This window comes from Ascidia mentula, chromosome 9, assembly GCF_947561715.1.
Source record: "Ascidia mentula chromosome 9, kaAscMent1.1, whole genome shotgun sequence".
Classification (NCBI taxonomy): domain Eukaryota; kingdom Metazoa; phylum Chordata; class Ascidiacea; order Phlebobranchia; family Ascidiidae; genus Ascidia; species Ascidia mentula.
Genome location: NC_138574.1, coordinates 4,466,932 through 4,483,001, shown reverse-complemented (window position 1 = coordinate 4,483,001; position 16,070 = coordinate 4,466,932).

The following is a 16,070-nucleotide window of genomic DNA, read 5'->3' as shown; positions in this document are numbered from 1 at the left end:
ATTACAGTTGTATACCTCTGATAATAAAAGCCTTTTTCACCTTGTCAATATGATTGTTTGTTGACTGACAAACGTAAGTTCCTGAATCCGCGACATTATCAATCATAAAAATCAATCGAGCTGTTTGCGAAAACTCCGTGTTATTTACAATACTCGTGTAGATGTTAGAAGTTGTAGCTCCGATGACAAATTTGTTTCTAAAATTCAAAATCAAAGTTACGGTTTTGTTAAACTGATGCTAAATCAAGTGTTTGCCTCTTCCATGTAACGTTAGGTTTCGGAAACCCATAAGAGACACAATCAACGTATTGCCGATAAAACTTTTCCGCAATAATTTCTGGCGCAGAAAGTGTTATGTTTGGACGAACTAAATACATCTAACAATTAAGTTGGGACTTAAACAGTTTATGGCCACTACTACCTTTCAGAGTGACTTCGTTTCTGGTTAGAGACAGCAGTTTTGAGTCCTTGCGGTTTTGTGCCCAACATTGGTAAACTCCACCATAAGCTGCATCAACTTTTGTTAAGTGAAGTCGTTTCGTTACGTGGTATCGACCTTGTGATAATTTTTGCTGGGAAACCGAGACCGAATATGCAAAGCTTGTTATCAAATTTCCTTGCCTATAAAACAATAAAGAGCAAGATATTACCTTAGCTTTACAAATATTAGTGTGTAATGCAGAAACCCTTCTGCCAAGTTTTTCATCTTACCTATAAGCATTTCCTGTTAAAAAGTTACAACATCTTACCTGTACCAGTTAACCACAGGCCTGGGATTTCCATACGAAGTGCAATCAACCGCAACATTCTCCCAATGTTCCAAGTCCAAATTTCTTCGTGACAATGTGATGTTCACTTTAGCTAAAACAAGGTGATTTTAATTGAAAATGTATTTTTTCTTGCGGCTATTTCCGGGACTATATTTTAAATACATCTTACCATACACAATTAACTTTTTAGTGACCTTTCCGTACATATTTTCTGCAACGCATTTATAATTCCCAGATTCCGTGACGTCACTACCACTTAGCAACAAATGGACTTGACTCTTGTATTTCCAAGTTTTTCCCATAAATTGGAAAATCGTTAATGCTTCAATACATTTTTCGTTTCTGCACAAGTTTCACATTTCCAAAAGGTTGCCAAAGAGTGAGAAGAAGTTGAAAAAAAAATTCATTTCAAAGCATCAATTGATTTAATTGTTTATAATGCGTAATGTTATACAGAGCAATTAAAACGGTGCACGAACCTCGTCCACGATACGGTTGGTTTGGGAAATCCGAACGAAACACAATCAACGTGGATTTGTTGGCCGTGTTCAGCAACAATTGTTGTGTGGCTCAAAGATATATTTGGAGCCACTGCAAAAAAAGAAGAAATTTTGGGACGATCGCCCCCTTAGAACATGTCATAACACTGACAAAATCACTGCAGTGGCAGACGAAAGGGTTGTTTTTAACATTGATTTTTGTTGTAGACTGGTGTGCTATGTCTGCCACATGCATGGCTATTTACACGTCTGTATACGACCGAAAACGTCATTGTTGAGTTACAACTTAAAGAATTTGGAAACACAAATATTGACTTACCAAACACTTGCAAAGACATTTTCAGTTTGGATCCGATACCGTTTGTTCCCATGCAAGTATAATTCCCCGATTCACTCACATCATTCACTGTTATGTGAAGAGTGGATGAACTGTGGGAGGAGCTGACCGATTGGTAAATGTTGGAACCACTTTTATTGGTAACCATTGCGTCGTTTCTGCGTGATAGTAGTGACTTATTATCACATTTCTTTATGAAAATTTGACTTCTTGCATTTACTTTTTAAAACGTATTGGTTTTCTGGACGAACATTTTAATGACTAAAATAACGTTTAAGGATTATACATTTCAGTAGTGACGATTAGGGGCTGGTTTACCCAAATGGGTTACCACATGTACATCGCTAATAATAGCAAATATCTCTAACTGCAGTGTGAAAAATAGAATCTAAACACAGCATTGACAAACGTTACTAAAATGTAGTGGAGTTCCGAAGAAAACGTGATTTATATGGCTGTGCGGTGTAAAAAACTTTTTCCTCAGTTGTAATCACATGTATCAACAAACATTTTTTACCTTATCCATGTTATTGGGGTGGACTTATTTTCTGATGAAGAGCAACTCACGGATTCATGATTTCCATAGTTTTTTGCAATTATTTTGTTTCTGTCAATCTCAATCTTTACTGCGTACATATAAATGAGTGTTGCAGTATTGGAACCCGAACTTCATTATTCAAACTTGTTACAGTTACCTTCATTCAAAAGAGTGCTTTTGGAAATTTTGCATTTTGATTCGACGCCAATGGCTTGAACTGTAATGTTTCCAAAATGAGAAGGACTGACATCCTGGATATCATAACAAAAGTCCACACCCTTGTAGTTGGTTGCTAAATTTGTCCATTGGTACGAATCGTAATTTGCTTTGATATTAAGAGGTTCTGTATGAAGTCCGGTTATCTTTCCCTTAATGCTAATTTTTTCACCGACAATTGTAGAGTAACTTGTTTGAGAAAATATAATTTTTCGTGACCGATCTGCAAACAGAAACACTTCTGTCGTTTAAGTAGTAAAATATTATTAAACCCACCTTTAAATTCACAAATATAGTTGATTTTTATGTTGCAATCACCAGCATACCACCCCCACTTTTCAAGCCTAACACATTCACCAGTTCCGTGAAATGAGTTAAATAACCAAGCTGTATATTCTTTACTGGTCCATGACATTATTGGCGACCCATTCAAACCATAACCTTGAATCGTAAGAAACGAACGACATGTTTTCTGAGGATATTTTTGACTAGTATAGTTATGATTGTTGTCTATCCGTTCTTTGCCCACTTGGGTTAGCCTATAATTCATGAAAAGATTTACGAAACAAAAAACCTGTTACGCTCTGCTGGTAAAAAACAACTCCGTCTGGCCACGTAAATTTGTATCCAAAACGTCTACCACCTAAATACCATGCTAGAAAACCAAAAAAGAATTACTTGCTTTCCGTTTCTAAATGACGTGATACTTTTTATAGAAAAAAAATATCCAAACAGTTTTAAATTAGTACAAATGGGCTTCTTACGCATTCTATTTTTGTTGTTTGCAAGATCAATAAGTCTGTTTTGTGTTTCGGCATCAGGAATGCTCGCAAGGTTTCCACCAAGCTCAATACATCGATTCTTCGCATCTTTCCAAGTTCGTTTGTCATTAGACATTAAAAAATAACGACCTTTGCATGGTTTCGATGAGGAACCTACATTGGGACGATAAATGCCTTGCTCACAATAAACTTGTACATTTCTTGAATCAAAAAGTTGGGTAAAACACTTACAGCCGAACTCTTGAGAAATCAACAAAATACATGTCCAGATCATCACACAACTGTTCACTACTATAGACATTTTTACTGGAATACTAAATTCATCTAAGGTTAAAAATTCGTGAAATGTTAGTAACTAAAACTATTTTCAATGAGGACAACCTTCATGCGAACGCAAAGAAAGTAATCCTTCACTATCATAGTTACCCGAGTTAATGATACCAAATAAACACAAGTGCACAAAGTAGCACAAAGACTCATTGGCCACAGCTTTTAAAGATGGTAATTGCAGACAGATCTTATAAGAAAGAAATAAACTATTCCCTATGCAAATCGAGAGACAATATTTAGACACAGCAACTTTTTCCAAAATACGTACAGTGGAATGCAAATATGCCATTGTTCACTGTGGTTTGTTCGGGTCACAGTGGCCTTCGACTTCAACTCAACACAAACATAGGTCGAAAACGAGACATATGGCTGGTTGGCCTAAAAATTAATACTTGTCTGACATCGAAAGTATGTCGGCAGACTATATAGATAACGTTACCATATACCCAAAATAACTGCTTCGCAAGAATAGCAAGTTTGGTTTAAACATTCACAGATATTGTTGTTGTATGTGAGAGTGATACTCAAACTTGAAATCATAGCAGTCTGAAATTTTTCCGACTCCCTGTCCAACTTCGGACTACTACTCTGGAAAGATTCTATGCGAACGATTACCTTCTTCATGATTTGTTAGAATAAAATAACATGACTCAGTGATAGTAAAACACGACTCAAGCAACATTGCGCATAAACCTACATATACAATTTTATGTTACAATCTTACAAAGACCTTAGGCTTAAAGCGTCCTCCCAAAACCGCCTCGTGGACCCTACTTTAGGGGCCGCTTATACAAGCCCCAAGCAACATCAGCTACTAAACTTTTCCATCATTATCGACCGTGACATCAGCTGTTAGTCAGTGTGTATAGAGGCACACCATTTAGAGATTATTTCTTTGAGGGATACAATGGCAAACGCAAATCTAATAAAAATAGAACTAGTCTTCATTCATACGAAATATATTCCACTGACTAAACATCAACTGAGCTGTCTGTATGATCGTTGTTTACACTTCACATAGTAATAAAGCTAGGCTTGTTAAATGATTTTGATTTTGGTTTACATGAAAAAATGTAATCTTGAATATAAGTACAGTTATAGCAATGCAGACAAGCTGCTGAATTCAAAACGTCAACAAAGAAACACAGAACACAAGAGGACCTTTAATGGTTTGTGACCTGAATACAAAAACTGATTAGCATAAATGTAAATCATGCACTTACAGTTCACCAGCTTCAAGTGACGTCATCAACGAGATATACAGCTCTGCTAAGTTGTCTGATGACGTCATTGCTGATTTAAAACTGAAAACCCCAACGTAGAGGAACAATCCGAATATTAAAGAGTTGAACTTTTTGACGGCTTTGTTGAAGCAATGACGTCATCAGACAACTTAGCAGAGCTGTATATCTCGTTGATGACGTCACTTGAAGCTGGTGAACTGTAAGTGCATGATTTACATTTATGCTAATCAGTTTTTGTATTCAGGTCACAAACCATTAAAGGTTCGCCAAACGTTTTTGTTCAGTCCAAAAACATTTGTTTGGGTTTCGCAACATTCAACACTTTGTGCAATCAAGTAGTGCAAGAATATGTATTGCTCCTAGATAAATGTAACAAATGAAGTTAACACAAGTTAATATAACTTGGGGAAAAGAAACACATTACCGCAGTTTGTACGATTTCCATTCTTTGCTCTCTCAGGTGGCAAACGGCCTTGAAAGCATCAACTGAGCCAGTTTAATTTAATTCCTCCAACAAATAAACAAAACCAATGAAAGTCCCAGTTCTGCCTGCACCACCATTTTTTTTCATTTGGCAAAAGTTGAGTCAGTCAACATTCTTTTTCTAGTCTTTCTTCAGAAAACGCCCAGCTTCGTCTTCCAACATAAAACCTCATGCGTGTTTTGTCTACGATCGGAAGTCGAACTCAAACCAATGCTTTTATGCGCACGGTTTATTATGTAGCAATCAGCATCAATCACAATTACGTGTTACACCCAGGATTACCACCGAAATGGACTAAAAAATATTCACGTTGCTTTTTAATGTCGATATTTCAGATGTATTTCGCACTCAGTCCGATCTTGATATTTTTATCTTCGTCAGAATGATTGGACTTTTTTGAAAGTGTTCCATGCAATTAAAAAACGCCTAAAACGCGCCATGTCACTGATAATCCGTATTTGTTGAAAAACTAGTCACGTTCGGATGCACAAACTAAACAAAACACAGCGCACAATTTAAAAAAGCACCTGAAAAAAATTAACTTTTATAACAAATACTTAAACTTGAACACACTTTTATACAAAATCGTTTTTCTGGCACTTAAGTTTCTGAAGTTATTTTTTCGAAACCGACGTTTTGTCTGCCATCCGTCCAGACTTCCTCAAGGTTATACAGAACAGCGATTTTGATAAATTAGTATGCCAGGCAGCAAAAATAGCAGTACATTTTTATACGTTTATTTACTGTCATACATTTTCCATGATGAAAAAATGCTCCGATAAGTATTAATGTATTTATTACAATAAGATAAGTTCGAGACGATGTGTAAACAGCTGACTTTTTGCTCTGAACTGCGAAGATGACGTATTTGTCTGTTTCGTTTCGATCGTGGTAAAATCGATGAAGAACATTTTAATCCTTGTGCAGTTTTTTTCCGTACAAGACCACAGTGGTATCACAGCTATTGATGGATAAAACAAGTCGGAACAACACTCAATAAATACGTTATGCAAATAGTTGTGATACGACGCTTTTAAGCAATGGAACACCACTTTACAATATAGTCCCAGCCTGCACAGAAACCTCCACTCGATATGAAATGCAACGGACAGATGCAAAGCAACGTTGCAAGGAAAGCGACAAAAATACAAAGCAAAAGTCTCAATATCGTGTTGCCTGGCGCTCACCGGGCGTGTCAAAATTTTCACAGCACTGTTTGCTGTTTGTTTTCTGTCCGTGTACCAAAGATCGAACTGTCAGATAAAGCAAAACCATCACGTAGATGGGACTTACAGAGTTGAACCTGCAGGTTCGCTAGAAGCAAATTCAACTTGACTAGGAAGTAGATTATCGCATTGGAAAAAAATAATGTTCATTTCAAATACGGTGCCATTGTCAAGCAGCATTTAATGTTTAACGCACATGAAAAACAAAATTTATCCATTTTTTTACAGATTGATCACGAAAACACAAACCAACAACCCAACAAATTAGTCAACATCCTTGTTTTACTTTGCAGTCCAATTACATCTCAAAGCAAAATTGTGCTATATTTAAACCGATCTATGTACACATACTTCTTGCTTATGTAGCTGCGTATAAACGACATAGATATATTCCGCATTGATTGAAGTATATCGAGATATCAAAGAAAATCTAAATAATGATTCACAATTTTGTGATAAACATGTGTAACCTTTATGCTGTGACGTAATGTTCACATTTACGTAATTTTCCATTAGGTAATGCAGAGTGACTTGCAGTTTTGTACCGCCCAGATAAATACCACAGTTCTGGAACGACACAGGAGATCGCTCGTAACATGTAATTATGTATCGCGGTTCCCACGCAAGCCGCATAACTGGTTAATATGAATTGTCTATAAATCTCTGGTTTCTGTGGCTCGAATTCATTCCACATCGTGGAATCGCCTACTCTGCGCTGGGCGTCTGCCTAGTGTAGTTTCACCATTCCATTCTACATTCTTGGTTCGCCTTTAGCGTAGAATCGCCGTCTGTATATTCTACTCTGGGGCTGAGTTTGCATTCTGCACATATATCTTTCGTCTTTGGTGAATAAAACAAACTAACACAAGTTTGGTTAGTTACGAAGAGGAGTCAGAAGTCAGGGAAACGCATATCGCAGTTGAACACGCAGTTCAAACAAACAAACAACACTCATTTCTACATATGCTACAGTGAACAAACTCTCCTTTGTTTGTGATCAAATTTGTAAGTATCGAAAAAGGCGTCCATAAGTCCCTTGCTAATTAAGGTTGCTAGGCCTTGCATGCATGTTCAAATCTCTTTACTGTGTTTACTGCATATTTGTGATTGCAGTGTTATGATGGCGTAATGTAGTACCTGGTACAAAATTAATCTCAAGTTCTTTGGTGCTGGGGACGAAAGTGAAGTAGGTGCTTGGTGCTGCGTGTCGCGATTGCTTGAAGTAGCAACAACTTAACCTCTGTGGTTGGGAAGTTACCTGCTGCGTGTTTAGTGGTAATGCAGATCTTCTATAAAGCCTGGAGCTTGCAGCAGTTTGTCCGCATTCAGTTGCCTGGGACAGAAAGGAAAGGACTGAACTGGACAGGTTTTGCGCAAAGTTTATCGATAGTTTTGAATCATTTATACAACAGCTAAATATATGTACATAAACCTATACTTAGAGCGAAAACAAAACTGATGGGAATTCGTTTCTTCACAAGGATTAGAAACCAAGTAATGCTATTCAGAATCAGTTGTACAAGCTTGGCGTAGTGTTGTCGTTGTGTGAGATAGGCTGAAATCCAACCAATGTAGTCAACACAAAATGGGTCCAAGAAAATTTGCAACAAACGTGTTGTTTCTATGTTTAGGATAAGTTATATTTTGTTGTTGTGAGTTTCTGCGACAATTATTTTTTGAATTATTTTGAATTAAATGGGAATTATTTTCCTCTTGTGTTTATGTCTGCAAGTTTTAGGTATATTTTAGTTGAGATATTGCGTTAAATCGTCATATGTTAGTCACGAATATGTTACACGTCATACTTGTGCAGGTGGAGGATCAATATATTGCCGACCATGGACTTATACTAGACACCGTACATTTTTCGACATCCACACAACGTGTATAAGTTATGGAAGAGTATTTTCAACTGGAAATGGGGGTCTTGCTGCAATGCATTTGTACCCCAACACACTCGGCAACAACATTTGCTGGATAAACATGTTCGCTATGTTGCTCGGTTATAACACCAACGTACATTAGGATGCTGACGGTCAGACTTTTTCGTGTGCCGTTTTATCCTTAAGAGATTAATATTTTTTTATTGACAGAAATGCTAAAAGATAAAATACTTTCCAGCTATTGTTTATGTTTTGTAATTCCGACCATCACAGAATTTGTCATACAAAAGATAGACACCTCAGAAATATATTTACAAAACTTTGCTGTGAATTCAGTACACGGGAAGTCACCTTGCTATGATTTCCGTATTGTGGGTTTGCTTGTCGCAATAAACATATAGGTTACTTGGAATCGACGTTTGTTTCAAGTTGTACTGAGTTTGTTATGATATTATTCAAGTTTGGTACCCCTTCAACAGCTGCACTGATGAGACCTTACAGGTCGAAACAGTACGTGTATACACCCTGTCTGCAGTTCTCATTGATTATTATGGCTCTTTTGCGCATATATTATTCAAGTTATATTAAACATATTCTGCACAGTTGTATTTCAGATTTTCAATGCTAATTTTGGTGGTAGTAGAAAATGATCTCTACAGTAATGCAATAAATTTATTTACATCAACTTCGTTCAAACTAACGTATGCGGTTCAAATATTGTGGAAAACCTAATTTTTACATCGGTTGGTGCGAACACAAACGATACACAGCCAAGTGAACACAGAGCACTGAACAATTTGGAATCCAGCGGATTGATCAACTTTATGTTATCTACTATAGTCATTGTGGCCGAATGGAACCGCGATGTAAATTTATGCAAAAACAAATGTCTTATTAGGATGTAAAGAAAGTGTTCGCACATTCTATCGATACTCAAACCCCGAATAAACTCACTACACACATATGTTTGTTGTATCAGTATCCCACATGACAAATCAAATAAATGTACAAAACAGGTTTTCAACCGAACGATGACGTCATAAAGTTCCAGTCACTTTCCTTCATGGTCAATGTACAACTTGATCAGAGAATAACAAGCCTTGTATTCTTCCTTCAAAAATTGTAACAAAATTTCTGCAGGGTTACAAGAAAAATACTGTTTTAATTCCTACCAATGATAGATGCAGATCACGCATAGAATCCCTGATATCTTTGACCGTTTTGAACACATCCACTAATTTCTCGACATCGTAACGAGAGATTAGATTCCAGACAACACAGAACATCACGGACTTCGAAAATCCCCTACTGGAAAACAATTAAATACAAGTTAAAAAACGTGGCCTATTAAAAATTAACATTCTTACCTGGATATCAATAACATGCTATTTTTGTCTGCCTTGGCAATATCAGTCTTGAGAAACGAGATGAAATTTATGAAGTCTTTGCCGTGTTCTGGTCTCTCATTTTCAGGAAAAGAGTCGAATTCAACCCATGTTGTATTTTTCTAAAACAGCCGTTTTTCATAGAAAAGTAGATCTTAGAATAATTGAAACCCTTACTTGTGCGTTTCGATCCTTAATCAAAAGATCCGTTACTTTTGCACTTCCACGATTGGTTTGTTCAACACATTCCACACAAAATTCACCCAAAATCAAATTTGTGTTCAATTGCGAGAAAATATTCTCCTAAGCACATGAATTGAGAAAGTAGTTTAAGCAAAGAAATGTTGCGTCTTACGAAAACTGTTGACTTCCCAAGAAACAAAACGATTCCGTAGCTCTTCTGAAACAAAACTCTAAAAAATTGTTCCACTTGATCAGATTCGGGTTCTTCTCCGATTGTCAGACGATTCGTGCCATAATACGACTGAAAAATTACAAGATCAACAGATATGTATAATTTATTATAACATTATTGTTTTTCAAAGAAAACTTCACCTCCAATTCCCAGCATTCAATTTGCTTCGTTTTTTGTTCGGATGAATGATCTAATCACACCAAAATAAGATAAGTAGTGCTTAAACTATTATGTTTCATTATTTAGGTTTACCGCCTGCTCTCTCTGTGCAGTTTATTTGTAGAGCATAAACGATCTTAGTTAAATCCTCAAATTCCTTTTTTATGCTGTTAGAATACGGCAGCCTAAATCATAACAAACGTTTATAAAGTCGACATACATCAAAAATGCACGTTTTATTGCCTTTTTTGTTGTTCTAATCTTTGGTTAAACTGTTTGACATCCAAATTCGTTTCCATAAAGTTTAAAGACTCGTAGAGAAGTCGGTGAAGCAAAACATATTGTTCCTGTAGCACAAAAGACGGATTTCAATAAATAGTTTCATAAACGTACTCTCTGTTAACTCACAGAACGTTGCACCATTTCCATTCTTTGCTCTCTCAAATGGAAAACTGCCTTGAAAACATCAACTGAACCAGTTTCATTTAACTCCTTCATTAAATAATCAAAAGCAATGAAAGTTCCTGTTCGTCCAACGCCGGCACTAAAACATCAACATTTGAGTCAATATATGAACATCATAGTCTACGTGGAAAATACCCAAGTGATTTGCATATCGCGATACAACATTAATCGAACCTGCAGTGAACAATAGTGGGAATATCTATATTTAAAGAGGTCTTCCAGTGCTCCATATTGATAAAAACTTCCTCCACAAATCTGAGCAAACCAGTGGTAGCTTGTGGAACTCCGTGGTCGGGCCAAGCAGTGAAGTGATATTGCGTCACAGTGCGTTGCTCCTGCAACTAAAGAAACAGGTGTTGTGTGAATTTGGTGTAAGCCCAATATATGAAATACCGATTCATATGCGGTCTTCTCTTTTTCAATATTCATCTTTCTGATGACGTAACTCCCTTTAACGATGAAGTCAGTTAAGTGGACTTGCACTTGTTTGTGATTTTGTGAGTGACCGATGCGTTCGGGCCAGTAGACGGCACACTTTGACTTTAAATTTATTTTGACATGATAACGGTTTGCAAAATGAGCATAAAGTTTAATCGCAATACCTTGCCCTTCTCAGATATATTGGAAAGCATTACAATTACTCTGACATTTTGTTGGCAAACCATCGTCCAGAAATCTCCCACGGTTGTATCGATGGGGCCTTGGGTTGCAATCCACTTGTTCGGTTGTTTAAAACCCTGAAAAATATTTCCAAGACGGTTAGTTTTCGGGAAACCATTTCTGCAGTAACAAACCTCAACATATGACGCATTAATGTAATCATTTCCGTCGCCTTTTAATCCACAAAGAATCACTCTGTTGTTTTCATCTATACGTACACGATATTTAAAAACATATGTTTATGAATGAAAAAACTTAAAGTCATACATGGTAAAATATTTTTGTAACGATTTCGACTTGGGTTTTTTTCAGCAGTTTCAACACTGAGAAGACTTCTTGATTGTCTTCTTATTTTCTGTCAAAACAAACCACACGAAATGTAAATGTTCCACATGATCAGTTTCTAAATCTGCATTTAAAAGTATAAATTTGGCGCTCACTGCGTATACCATGTATTTGCATATCACCCGGTCCTGAATATATTATGCAGGAAAACTTAGTTCGACGAAACGTCAACTTTACAACGCACCTCATGTTGAGCTTTCAATACTTGATGCCCGTGCTTGGCGCTGTTCACATAAAGATCACATAAACAAAACTTAAAAATTCTCGTCGCAGTCGAATCTGGACGATGTTTTGTTTCAACTGACGAATCTGAGGAATCTGAAATAACTACTGTTTTTGTATCATTTTACATTCTACCAGTGGTCGAATTTTTACAAACATTTTTTGTTAACAGTCCTACATGACAAGTCGACATACCGCATATATGTATATTTTTTTAATTATTTTTTCTTAAAATAACAGCTATTTACCTGGGTTGACCGTTTCAAGGTTTATTTCGGGTTTCTTTCTGTTGTGTGGACGAACCCTAAAATATTTGAATACGATTTAACTGAGTAGTAGCTTTGCTTGCGGTATATGGTGTAATTACAATGGTCATTTACCTAAACTTCCATAACACCAGCACAGTAATTATGACCGAGATGAATAAAATAGAAAATCCGATAGTAGCTGGTAGCAACCATGGTGACGTAGATGAAGCTAGAAAAATAACTTTTTTATGAAGAAGAAATGGAGTCAAATAGTATCATGAATACAATTAGCATTACCAATAACGAGCAAATGTATAAATATCTAAAAATAATTAAATTAAGGACCTAATAGCATCGCTATGCGGATCAAATGGGGGTAAAAACTATTTCTTTCAACTAAATAACCTTAAAAAATTGTGTTAATATGCAAAGAAGCTGAAATACCAGCAAAAAAAGCATGGAGCATCTTCTGCCAAACATCAACAAAATTCCGTCATACCTTGGGTTTGTGGTGGGGACGTTACGGAAAAGTTAAAACTTTCGTAACTAGATGTTGCGTGGCAAACAAAAGTACCAGAAACGCTGACATCAGAACTTTGAATATTAAGTGTACTTTCCGTCTTAAATTTGCTGACACTCATAGTTTTGAAGTTTATTCGATTGGACGAGTTAGTCGATACGTTTTTGGAAAAACTAAAAGGAAAATTTTATTTTACATGACATGCTTTTTGCGAAAATGCTAAACTTTATCCCTCACCGTGTCCAGTACACTATTGGGCTGTAATATCCGAATGAAGTACAAGTTACGTTTGCAGATTCGCCCTCTGCTATTGTGACGTTACTTGATGACAAGGAAATGTTGGGTGTGACTAAAAGTACAAGTTTTCATATTCCCCAAAACTAAAACTCAAAAACTCACCAAGAAGTGTAAAGGATTCTGAGGCTATTTTCAAACCAGGAATATTAGAGGCTCTGCAGTGATAACTTCCAGCATCTTTTATGTTGGTAATATTGAAGTTTAACCAGGATATGGATTTGAATTCGCCGACGGTTGTACGTTTTTGGCAAACGGAGGATATGTTAGTAGTGTAGTTTACGACAAGGTCATTTCTATGGACACAGCGTACAGTTGATTTCATGAATATACGGAGTAGTGCCAAACAAGTTTATCATTTTGCCAATCACTTTACCGTATCCAATATGTTGTTGGTAATGGAAAACCAAAAGATTCACAACCAATTGTAAACGTTTCTGGAATACTAACAATTTTGCTAGTTTGAGTAACCGATATATTTGCTGGTACTGTAGATGTATTGGTTAAATGACAGCAATAAAATCAAATCATTACAGTTGTATACCTCTGATTATAAACGCCTTTTCCACCTTGTCAATATGATCGTTTGTTGACTGACAAACGTAAGTTCCTGAATCCGCGACATTATCAATCATAAAAATCAATCGAGCTGTTTGCGAAAACTCCGTGTTATTTACAATACTCCTGTAGATGTTAGAAGTTGTAGCTCCGATGACAAATTTGTTTCTAAAATTCAAAATCAAAGTTACGGTTTTGTTAAACTGATGCTAAATCAAGTGTTTACCTCTTCCATGTAACGTTAGGTTTCGGAAACCCATAAGAGACACAATCAACGTATTGCCGATAAAACTTTTCCGCAATAATTTCTGGCGCAGAAAGTGTTATGTTTGGACGAACTAAATACATCTAACAATTTAGTTGGGACTTAAACAGTTTATGGCCACTACTACCTTTCACAGTGACCTCTTTTCCGGTTAGAGACAGCAGTTTTGAGTCCTTGCGGTTTTGTGCCCAACATTGGTAAACTCCACCATAAGCTGCATCAACTTTTGTTAAGTGAAGTCGTTTCGTTACGTGGTATCGACCTTGTGATAATTTTTGTTGAGAAACCGAGACCGAATATGAAATGTTTGTTATCAAATTTCCTCGCCTATAAAACAATAAAGAGCAAGATATTACCTTAGCTTTACAAATATTAGTGTGTAATGCAGAAACCCTTTCGCCAAGTTTTTCATCTTACCTATAAGCATTTCCTGTAAAAAAGTTACAACATCTTACCTGTACCAGTTAACCACAGGCCTGGGATTTCCATACGAAGTGCAATCAACCGCAACATTCTCCCTATGTTCCAAGTCCAAATTTCTTCGTGACAATGTGATGTTCACTTTAGCTAAAACAAGATGATTTTTACTGAAAATGTATTTTTTTCTTGTGGCTATTTCCGGGACTATATTTTAAATACATCTTACCATACACAGTTAACTTTTTAGTGACCTTTCCGTACATATTTTCTGCAACGCATTTATAATTCCCAGATTCCGTGACGTCACTACCACTTAGCAGCAAATGGACTTGACTCTTGTATTTCCAATATTTTCCCATAAATTGGAAAATCGTTAGTGCTTTAATAATTTTTTCGTTTCTGCACAAGTTTCACATTTCCAAAAGGTTGCCAAAAAGTAAGAAGAAGTTGAAAAAAATTCATTTCAAAGCATCAATAGATTTAATTGTCTATAATGCGTAATGTTACACAGAGCAATTAAAACGGTGCACGAACCTCGTCCACGATACGGTTGGTTTGGGAAATCCGAACGAAACACAGTCAACGTGGATTTGTTGGCCGTGTTCAGCAACAATTGTTGTGTTGCTCAAAGATATGTTTGGAGCCACTGCAAAAAAAGAAGAAATTTTGCTGTGTAAAGGCTGATGCCCACTGCCCTCGTAAGCGCGTCGTAAGGGCCGTCGGTGCAGTTGTATGGCCACTGCGTCGGAGCGCTGTCGGAGAAGCGGTCTGTGGCGCCGCTTAAGACGAAAGAAGTCGATCTCACGACGCTACGATCGAGCAGAATTTTGTTCTACTCCGTCGTATGTCGTAAGCAAGAAGAGAAAAAACAAAAGAATATATTTTCAAGCAGTTGACAATGAAGTGACCCACTTAATAGTCTGGAATTTGGCTTGTTTTTCACATAAAGTATGTTCTCTGTGTGAGAGAAGTTAAGTCATATCTCTTAATTTTGTAATGACCCATATTCAAAAACCAACAAATTAATTTTTGGTCAAATAATAGCAGCAAACTATTTACAATTGTTTCATGTTGTTGATCATGTGTTTTGAAAAGGTGAATATATTTTGAATGCATCAACATTGTGGTTTTGGAGCTTTATCAATTATTTCTCTATAAACAAGATGCTTCGAAGTAGGTTTGCAAGCGAACTTTTAACGTTACTGGAACTACATATAAAACACACCGAAGCACTTGTGTAGCGTACGATCGTACTAGTGTGCATGCGTCGTCGCAGCGTCGTATTTTTAACATTCATTTTTGTTGTAGACTATAGTGTGCGTGCTATGTCTGCCACATGCATGGCTATCTATACGTCTCTATGCGACCGAAAACGTCATTGTTGAGTTACAATTTAAAGAATTTGGAAACACAAATTTTGACTTACCAAACACTTGCAAAGACATTTTCAGTTTGGATCCGATACCATTTGTTCCCATGCAAGTGTAATTCCCCGATTCACTCACATCATTTACAGTTATGTGAAGAGTGGATGAACTGTGGGAGGAGCTGACCGATTGGTAAATGTTGGAACCACTTTTATTGGTAACCATTGCGTCGTTTCTGCGTGATAGTAGTGACTTATTATCACATTTCTTCATGAAAATTTGACTTCTTGCATTTACTTTTTAAAACGTATTAGTTTTCTGGACGAACATTCTAATGACTAAAATAACTTTTAAGGATTATACATTTGAGTAGTGACGATTAGGGGCTGGTTTACCCAAATGGGCTACATGTACATCGCTAATAATAGCAAATATCT